Genomic DNA, 8,543 nt, shown 5'->3' with positions numbered 1-8,543 from the left:
AGGCCTTTCTAATGTCTGGGTGCTTTGTTCTTTAGGAACATGGAGAGAGTAAAGAATTTTGATGTTGACCTGAATGCGTAGGTGATAATTAGCTCAATCCTTATGTTTTCTTTTCTTTCTTTTTTTTTTTTTTTTTTTGCATGTTGGATTTTTGTTAATTCTGTGAAGTGCTTCAGTCAATTGTATATATGAATCTATATGATTACTCTCTCTATATATAAATATACATATATATTTATATAGTCTTTATATAGTTCCAATGATTAGAGGGCTTCTTATTTTGGGTTATTAGAAAGGAGGCATTAATACTATTAATATATAATACGTTATATATCAGTTAATGTAGACTGCACATTAAACTGTGTATTTATATTTATATTTGTGACTTGGTCTCACTTCAGCCCATATGTTTTTTAAATCATCGTATCAAGCAGAAAACAGAATTAAAGAGTTAACTGATCTTAGGGAGTTTCATAGCTCATAATTTCATAGTACTTGGCAAAATAGAGATGCAAACCTAAATCTGTTTTACATAAAAATCAAGTTAATTAATAGAGTGTGGGTTTATGCACTAGAATTTTAAGGAAAAAAAACCATCAATAAGTTAATACTGTAATTTAAAGCACAGATTTTTATAATACATTATAAAGTATATTTAGCTATATTAATCCTACCACAAGAACAACAGCATACATTTTAAAGATGTATTAAATATAAGTTTTTCTTTAGCTTTCTGGAAATAGTATAGGAATATACCAGTTTCTACTCAGATATCTATTTTAAATAGTTTTTAAACTGGGAGAACTTTAAGTAGGTCACATTTTTGTAATATGATTCATAAGTGAGCAATTCTTCAGGAAACTTTAAATGTGGCAATCAGACAACTGTATGCAATGTGGCAAACACACAGTTTAAACCTCCAGCCCACAGCCCAGAATTCCTTTGGAAATCTGATGTCATGTACTAAATCAGAAAGAAAACTCCCCTCAAATTTCTCTATTTCCAAACCACACGGGAGGCAGTTTACCGTAAATGAGCAGTGGGGTTAAGACAGCTCACCAGATGTGTAATACTGAGCATCATGCTGCAGTCATTCCATTCTCTAAAAGCCCGAGGTAGCTGCTCCCAGGTCTGCTCGCACAATGCAGACAGCCTAATCTGGCTAAAAAGATTTTAAAATTTGATTTGAACTGATTTAAACATTACAACTTTAAGCAGGAACAGATCATCATGGTTTCCTAGCAGCTGTCTTGAGTAACTAATGATATAAATATATGTTGATATCTACTCTTTTAGACAAAGAAATTATTACTAGTTTGGATTAAGCAAAATTTCTGGTATTTAGCTAGTTTTGATTTGAAAAGCTCATTCTAATACAGGTACAAGGTAATTATTGCTTGATTATATTAGCTGGCTATAAATAATCAAAAAAGGGTATCGGTTATTTAGAAACAACAATGCTTTTGGGATTTTGTGGGTTTTTCAGAAAATTGATTAGTTGATTTATTATTTATGATTTATTATTATTATTATTTTTATTTTGAGGTAAAAGCCTGCTAGCTTAGTGAGGTAACTTTATCTTCTGAACTATATACAAAATATCTATTTACAAGCCTGATTCTACAACTGAACAATTTGCTCTTTAGAAATCTTTCTGCTGGGTGGCAGTGGGGCATGCCTTTAATCCCAGCTCAAGGTCAGTCTACAGAGCAAGTTCTAAAACAGCCAGGGCTACACAGAGAAACCTTGTTTCAAAAAACAAACAAACAAACAAACAAACAAACAAACTAACAAACAAAAGAAGAAAACAAAACAAAAGAAAAGAAAAATCTCTGCAACATCTACCTAGCTAGTCTACTTTTCTCTTGAGCTCCTCCAAACCTAAGTAGGCTCCTTAGCTCTATTCACAGAATTCTGTTTTACCTGTGTCCTGCCAGCTGCTTCTCTGTTGTTCTTGCAAGCACAAAGAGAAGCTCTCTGTCTCTTCCCAGGAGCCCCTTTCATAAAGGGAGCTCCAAGCCAATCCATGAGGAGTTGAACCATTTCACTCTTATGGTGGGACAGCTCAAGGTCATCCATCTGACTCTGCCTCAGTCATAAGCAAAGAACACAAGTCCTTTCCCAAGCAACTTGTCTTAAAATAGGCAGGAACTTCCATTTGTTAGCATTCCTACCTATGGATGCTTTCAGAGGCACACTTAACTGCGTCCGACAAATGTATTTAGGCTCTTATTTTGTTGACAATTAGGTTTTCTATGTACAATATTGAAATGCCCTGTAACTTTAGCCTTTAAATCATGTGCACACACACACATGCACATGTACTTTTGTTCAGCTGATGGACATAGGCATAAAAGTCAGGTTAAACATTTTTTTACAGTCCAGAACTCATTGTTCAGGATGCAGTTTGACAGATACAAGAATGGAATATGATACATAAGAATGAAATATGCTACATAAGAATGGAATATGATACATTAGGATGGAATATGATACATAAGAATGGAACATGATAGTAAGTGATGGTGTGGGTCACCTGCCATCACAGTAGATCCCATTGCTAAGTGGTGTCCTTCAATCACGCAAGTACATGAGCAGAAGCAAAGCATACTCCTAGAGGACTGCATGACTGTCAACTCCCTCATATGAATTCTGCTTGCCATTCAGGACTTCACCATAGTCTTGGGAAGATCTCTCATCAAAGGAGTAGATGTGTGTCACAAAGGAACCCAGAACGCACTGTTCTGTAGGCATCCCCCCTGGAGTACCGTCTCACACATGGTGAGTGTGTGCTACTGTACCTACTGGGTGATGGTCCTTACTTGCACCTTTAAGTTAAACTATTTCATATATTTGAAAGGTAAAGAAGATAATTGTGGGACATTCCTTGGCTTCACTGGGGGTTGGGAACTCTGGGCAGCCTTAGCGATTTTGAAAGACATATTAGGCAAGTTTGAAGTAAAAGCCTCAAAACAATGGGAGAGAGCCAAAGCAAAGGATGGTGTATGTCAATTAAGAAAGAAAATGTGTCTGCACCTTTGGTGACCCCAAGAGGGAGGTGACCATGGGTGCCAGGCCATAGACCACAGAACCTGTTGTATGAGCTCTGGGTTGGTTGTGATGAATAAATTGCAGACAAACAGATAAAACACAGGCAGCAATTGGCCACAAACATGGTGAACAGAGCATGGCATGCAGAAGAACCAATAATCCTAGAAGGTGAGGGGCCTTGTTACAAGACATATTGATGGAGGAAAAACTACACTGGGTAAATCAGAAGACATTGAACTTACGCCAGTATGCTCAACTCATGTGTCTAGACTAAATGCTATTTAATGCATTCTCCTTCCTTTTTCCTTGTTTTTTGGGGGATGGGATCTCTGCAGCCTAGGCTAACCTCTAACTCAAGGAAATCGTCTTGCCTCAGCTTCTCAAGTCCTATGATTATAGACATGAGCCACCATACTGGGTTAGAACAGCTATTTTCATTCCTCAGTTTTAGTCAGGATATCATTACTCACAAAAATATTTATTTCAAAAGCTCCAGGTGCTGTTTCAGCACTAGCAGTGGAGGAAGGTTCCCCTTTCTCCACAACCTCTCCAGCATGTGTTGTCACTTGAGTTTTTGATCTTGGCCATTCTCATGGGTGTTACTTTGTATACTTCCATCCCATTTATTTTTATTTTTTATTTTTTTTTAATTTTTCATCAATTACCCTTTATTCATTCTGCATCCCCCCATAAGCCCCTTCCTCCTCCCCTCCCAATCCCACCCTCCCTCCTCCCTATGCATGCATGCCACTCCCCAAGTCCACTGATAGGGGAGGTTCTCCTCTCCTTTCTGATCTTAGTCTGTCAGTTCACATCAAAAGTGGCTGCATTGTCCTCTACTATGGCCTGGTAAGGCTGCTCCCCCCCAGGGGGAGGTGATCAAAGAGCAGGCCAATCAGATTATGTCAGAGAGTCCCTCTTCACATTACTATGTAACCCAATTGGACTCTGAACTTCCCTGGGCTACATCTGTGCAGGGGTTCTGGGTTATCTCTATGAATAGTCCTTGGTTGGAGTATGAGTCTCTGGGAAGTTCCCTGTCTTCAAATTTTCTTGTTCTGTTGCTCTCCTTGTGGAGACCCTGTCCTCTCCAGCTCTTACTATTTCCCAGTTCTTACATAAAATTCCATTCACTCTGCCCAACAGTTGCCCATCAGGCTCAGCATCTGCATTGATAGTCTATAGGGCAGAGGCTTTCAGAGGCCCTCTGTGGTAGGTTCCTAGGTTGTTTCCTGTTTTCTTCTTCTTCTGATGTCCATCCTCTTTGCCTTTTCGGATGGGGATTGGACATTTTAGTTAGGGTCCTCTCTCTTGCTCAGTTTCTTTAGAGGCACAGGTTTTAGTGGGTTTGTCCTATGTTGTATGTCTATATGAGTGAGTATATACCATGTGTGTCTTTTTGCTTCTGGGACAACTCACTCAGGATGATCCTTTCCATTTCCCACCATTTACCTGCAAGTTTCATGATTTCCTTATTTTTCATTGCTGAGTAATATTCCATTGTGTAGATGTACCACAATTTCTGTATCCATTCTTTAGTTGAGGGGCATCTGGGTTGTTTCCAGCTTCTGGCTATTACAAATAAAGCTGCTACAAACATGGTTGAGCAAATGTCCTTTTTGTGTACTTGAGCCTCTTTTGGATATATGCCCAGGAGTGGTATGGCTGGATCTTGAGGAAGCGCTATTCCTAGTTGTCTGAGAAAGTGCCAGGTTGATTTCCAGAGTGGTTGTACAAGTTTACATTCCCACCAGCAGTGGAGGAGGGTTCCCCTTTCTCCACAACCTCTCCAGCATGTGTTGTCACTTGAGTTTTTGATCTTGGCCATTCTGATGGTTGTAAGGTGAAATCTCAGGATTGTTTTGATTTGCATTTCCCTAATGGCTAGTGAGGTTGAGCATTTCTTTAAGTGCTTCTCTGCCATTCGGTATTCCTCTACAGAGAGTTCTCTGTTTAGCTCTGTTCCCCATTTTTTAAGTGGATTACTTGGTTTGCTGCTTTTCAGCTTCTTTAGTTCTTTATATATACTGGATATAAGTCCTCTGTCAGATAAAGGGTTGGTGAAGATTCTTTCCTAATCTGTAGGCGGTCGCTTTGTTTTGATGATGGTGTCCTTTGCTTTGCAGAAGATTTTCAGTTTCATGAGGTCCCATTTATTGCTTGTTGCTCTTAGAGCCTGTCCTGTTGGTGTTCTGTTCAGGAAGTTTTTCCTGTACCAATGAGTTCTAGGGTATTTCCCACTTTTTTTTTCAAGCCGATTTAATGTGTCTGGTTTTATGTTGAGGTCTTTGATCCACTTGGACTTCAGTTTTGTGCAGGGTAATAAGTATGGATCTATTTTCATTTTTCTACATGTAGACATCCAGTTGGACCAGCACCATTTGTTGAAGATGCTATCTTTTTTCCATTGAATGGTTTTGGCGTCTTTGTCAAAGATCAGGTGTCCATAAGTGTGTGGGTTTATTTCTGGGTCCTCTGTTCAGTTCCATTGATCCACCATTCTGTTTCTATGCCAGTACCATGCAGTTTTTAAAACTGTTGCTCTATAGTACAACTTAAGATCAGGGATGGAGATACCTCCAGAAGATCTTTTATTGTAGAGGATTGTTTTAGCAATTCTGGGTTTCTTGTTATTCCACATGAAGTTGAGAATTTTTCTTTCCAGGTCTGTAAAGAATTGTGTTGGTAATTTGATGGGCATTGCATTGAATCTGTAGATTGCTTTTGGTAAAATGGCCATTTTTACTATGTTAATCTTGCCAAGCCATGAGCATGGGAGATCTTTCCATCTTCTCATATCTTCTTCTAAGATTTCTTCAAAGATTTGAAATTTTTTTCATACAAGTCTTTGACTTCCTTGGTTAGGGTTACTCCAAGGTACCTTATGTCATTTGTGGCTATTGTGAAGGGTGTTGTTTCCCTAATTTCTTTCTCAGCCCTTTTGTCTTTTGTATACAGGACGGCTACTGATTTTTTTTGAGTTAATTTTGTATCCAGCCACTTTGCTGAAGGTGTTTATCAGCTGTAGGAGTTCCCTGGTAGAGTTTTTGGGGTCACTCAGGTATACTATCATATCATCTGCAAATAGTGATAATTTGACTTCTTCCTTTCCAATTTATATCCCCTTGTACTCCTTCAACTGTCTTATTGCTCTAGCAAGGACTTCCAGCACTATGTTGAAGAGATATGGAGAGAGTGGGCAGCCTTGTCTTGTCCCTGATTTTAGTGAGATTGCTTTAAGTTTCTCTCCTTTCAGTTTGATGTTGGCTATAGGTTTGCTGTATATTGCCTTTACTATGTTTAGATATGTGCCTTGTATCCCTGATCTCTCCAATACTTTAAACATGAATGGATGTTGGATTTTGTCAAATGCTTTTTCAGCATTTAGGGAGATTATCATGTGGTTTTTTTCTTTCAGTTTTTTAATATGGTGGATCACATTGATGGATTTCTGTATATTGAACCACCCCTGCATACCTGGGATGAAGCCTACTTGGTCATAGTGGATAATATCTTTGATGTGTTCTTGGATTCGGTTTGCAAGTATTTTATTAAGTATTTTTGCATCAATGTTCATAAGAGAGATTGGCCTGAAATTCTCTTTCTTTGTTGAGTCTTTGTGAGATTTAGGTACCAAGGTGACTGTGGCTTCATAGAATGAGTTTGGTAATGTTCCTTCTGTTTCTATTTTGTGGAATAGTTTGAAGAGAATTGGTGTTAGCTCTTCTTTGAAGGTCTGGTAGAATTCTGCGCTGAAGCCATCTGGTCCTGGGCTTTTTTTGGATGGGAGACTTTTGATGACCGCTTCTATTTCTTTGGGGGATATAGGTCTATTTAGTTGATTTACCTGGTCCTGATTCAGCTTTGGTAAGTCAAATCGATCAAGAAAATTGTCCATTTCATGTAGATTTTCAAATTTTGTGGCATATAGACTTTTGAAGTAAGTCCTAATGATTGTTTGGATTTCCTCAGTGTCTGTAGTTATATCCCCCTTTTCATTTCTGATTTTATTGATTTGGGTGGTGTCTCTCTGCCTTTTAGTTAGCTTGGCTAAGAGTTTGTCAATCTTGTTGATTTTCTCAAAGAACCAGCTCTTGGTTTCATTGATTCTTTGAATTGTTTTATTTGTTTCCAATTGATTGATTTCAGCCCTGAGTTTGATTATTTCCAGCTGTCTACTCCTTCTTGATGTGTCTGCTTCTTGTTTTTCTAGGGTTTTTAAGTGAGCCATTAAGGTGCTTGAATGAGCTGTCTCGAATTTCTTCTTGAAGGCACCTAGTGCTATGAACTTTCCTCTTAGCACTGCTTTCATTGTGACCCACAAGTTTGGGTATGTTCTTCAATTTCTTTCTTTATTTCTTCCCTGACCCAGCTGTCATTTAGTAACAAGTTGTTCAGTTTCCATGTGTGTGTAGGCTTTTTGCTATTTCTGTTATTGTTGAGGTCCAGCTTTATTCCATGGTGATCAGACAAGATACAAGGTATTTTTTCAATCTTCTTGTATCTGTTGAGGCTTGCTTTGTGACTCACTATATGGTCTATTTTGGAGAAGGTTCCATGAGGTGCTGAGAAGAAGGTAAATTCTTTTGTGTTTGGGTGTAAGTTCTGTAAATGTCTGTTAGGTCCATTTGATTCATGACCTCTGTCAGAGACATTGTTTCTTTCTTTAATTTCTGTTTTGTTGACCTGTCCTTTGTTGAGAGTGGGGTGTTGAAGTCTCCCACTATTAATGTGTGGGGATCTATATGTGCTTTAAATTTTATCAATGTTTCTTTCACAAATGTGGGTTCCCTGTATTTGGGGCATAGATGTTCAGGATTGTGATGTCTTCCTGGTGGAATTTTCCCTTGATGAGTATGAAGTGTCCTTCTCCATCTCTTTTTATTAATTTTGGTTGAAAGTCTATTTTATCAGATATTAGAATGGGTACTCCTGCTTGCTTCTTGGGTCCGTTTGCTTGGAAAGTCGTCTTCCAACCCTTTACCCTCAGGTAATGTCTATCTTTGTGTCTTAGGTGTATTTCTTGTATGCAACAGATTGCTGGGTTTAGTTTACGTATCCGTTCTGTTAATCTGTGTCTTTTTATTGGTGAGTTGAGTCCATTGATGTTGGGAGAGATTAAAGACCAGTGGCTGTTAGATCCCTTGATTTTGATATTGTCTGTGGTCATCAGGTTGCGTGTTTGGTTGCTTTTTGTTTCACTGAAGTGAGGTTATTTATTTCCTGTGTTTTCTTGAATGTAGCTAGTTTTCCTGGGTTGTATTTTCCCTTCTAGAGTCTTCTGTAATGCTGGATTTGTTTGTAGGTATTGTTGAAATTTGTTTTTGTCATTGAATATCTTGTTTTCTCCATCTATGAGGACTGAGAGTTTTGCGGGGTATAGTAGCCTGGGCTGACATCTGTGTTCTCTTAGGGTCTGTGTGATATCCGTCCAGGCCCTTCTGGCTTTCATAGTCTCTGTTGAAAAGTCAGGTGTGATTCTAATGGGTTTG

The sequence above is a fragment of the Meriones unguiculatus genome, chromosome 15 (assembly GCF_030254825.1).
Source record: "Meriones unguiculatus strain TT.TT164.6M chromosome 15, Bangor_MerUng_6.1, whole genome shotgun sequence".
NCBI lineage: Eukaryota > Metazoa > Chordata > Mammalia > Rodentia > Muridae > Meriones > Meriones unguiculatus.
This window is presented reverse-complemented; position numbering follows the sequence as displayed.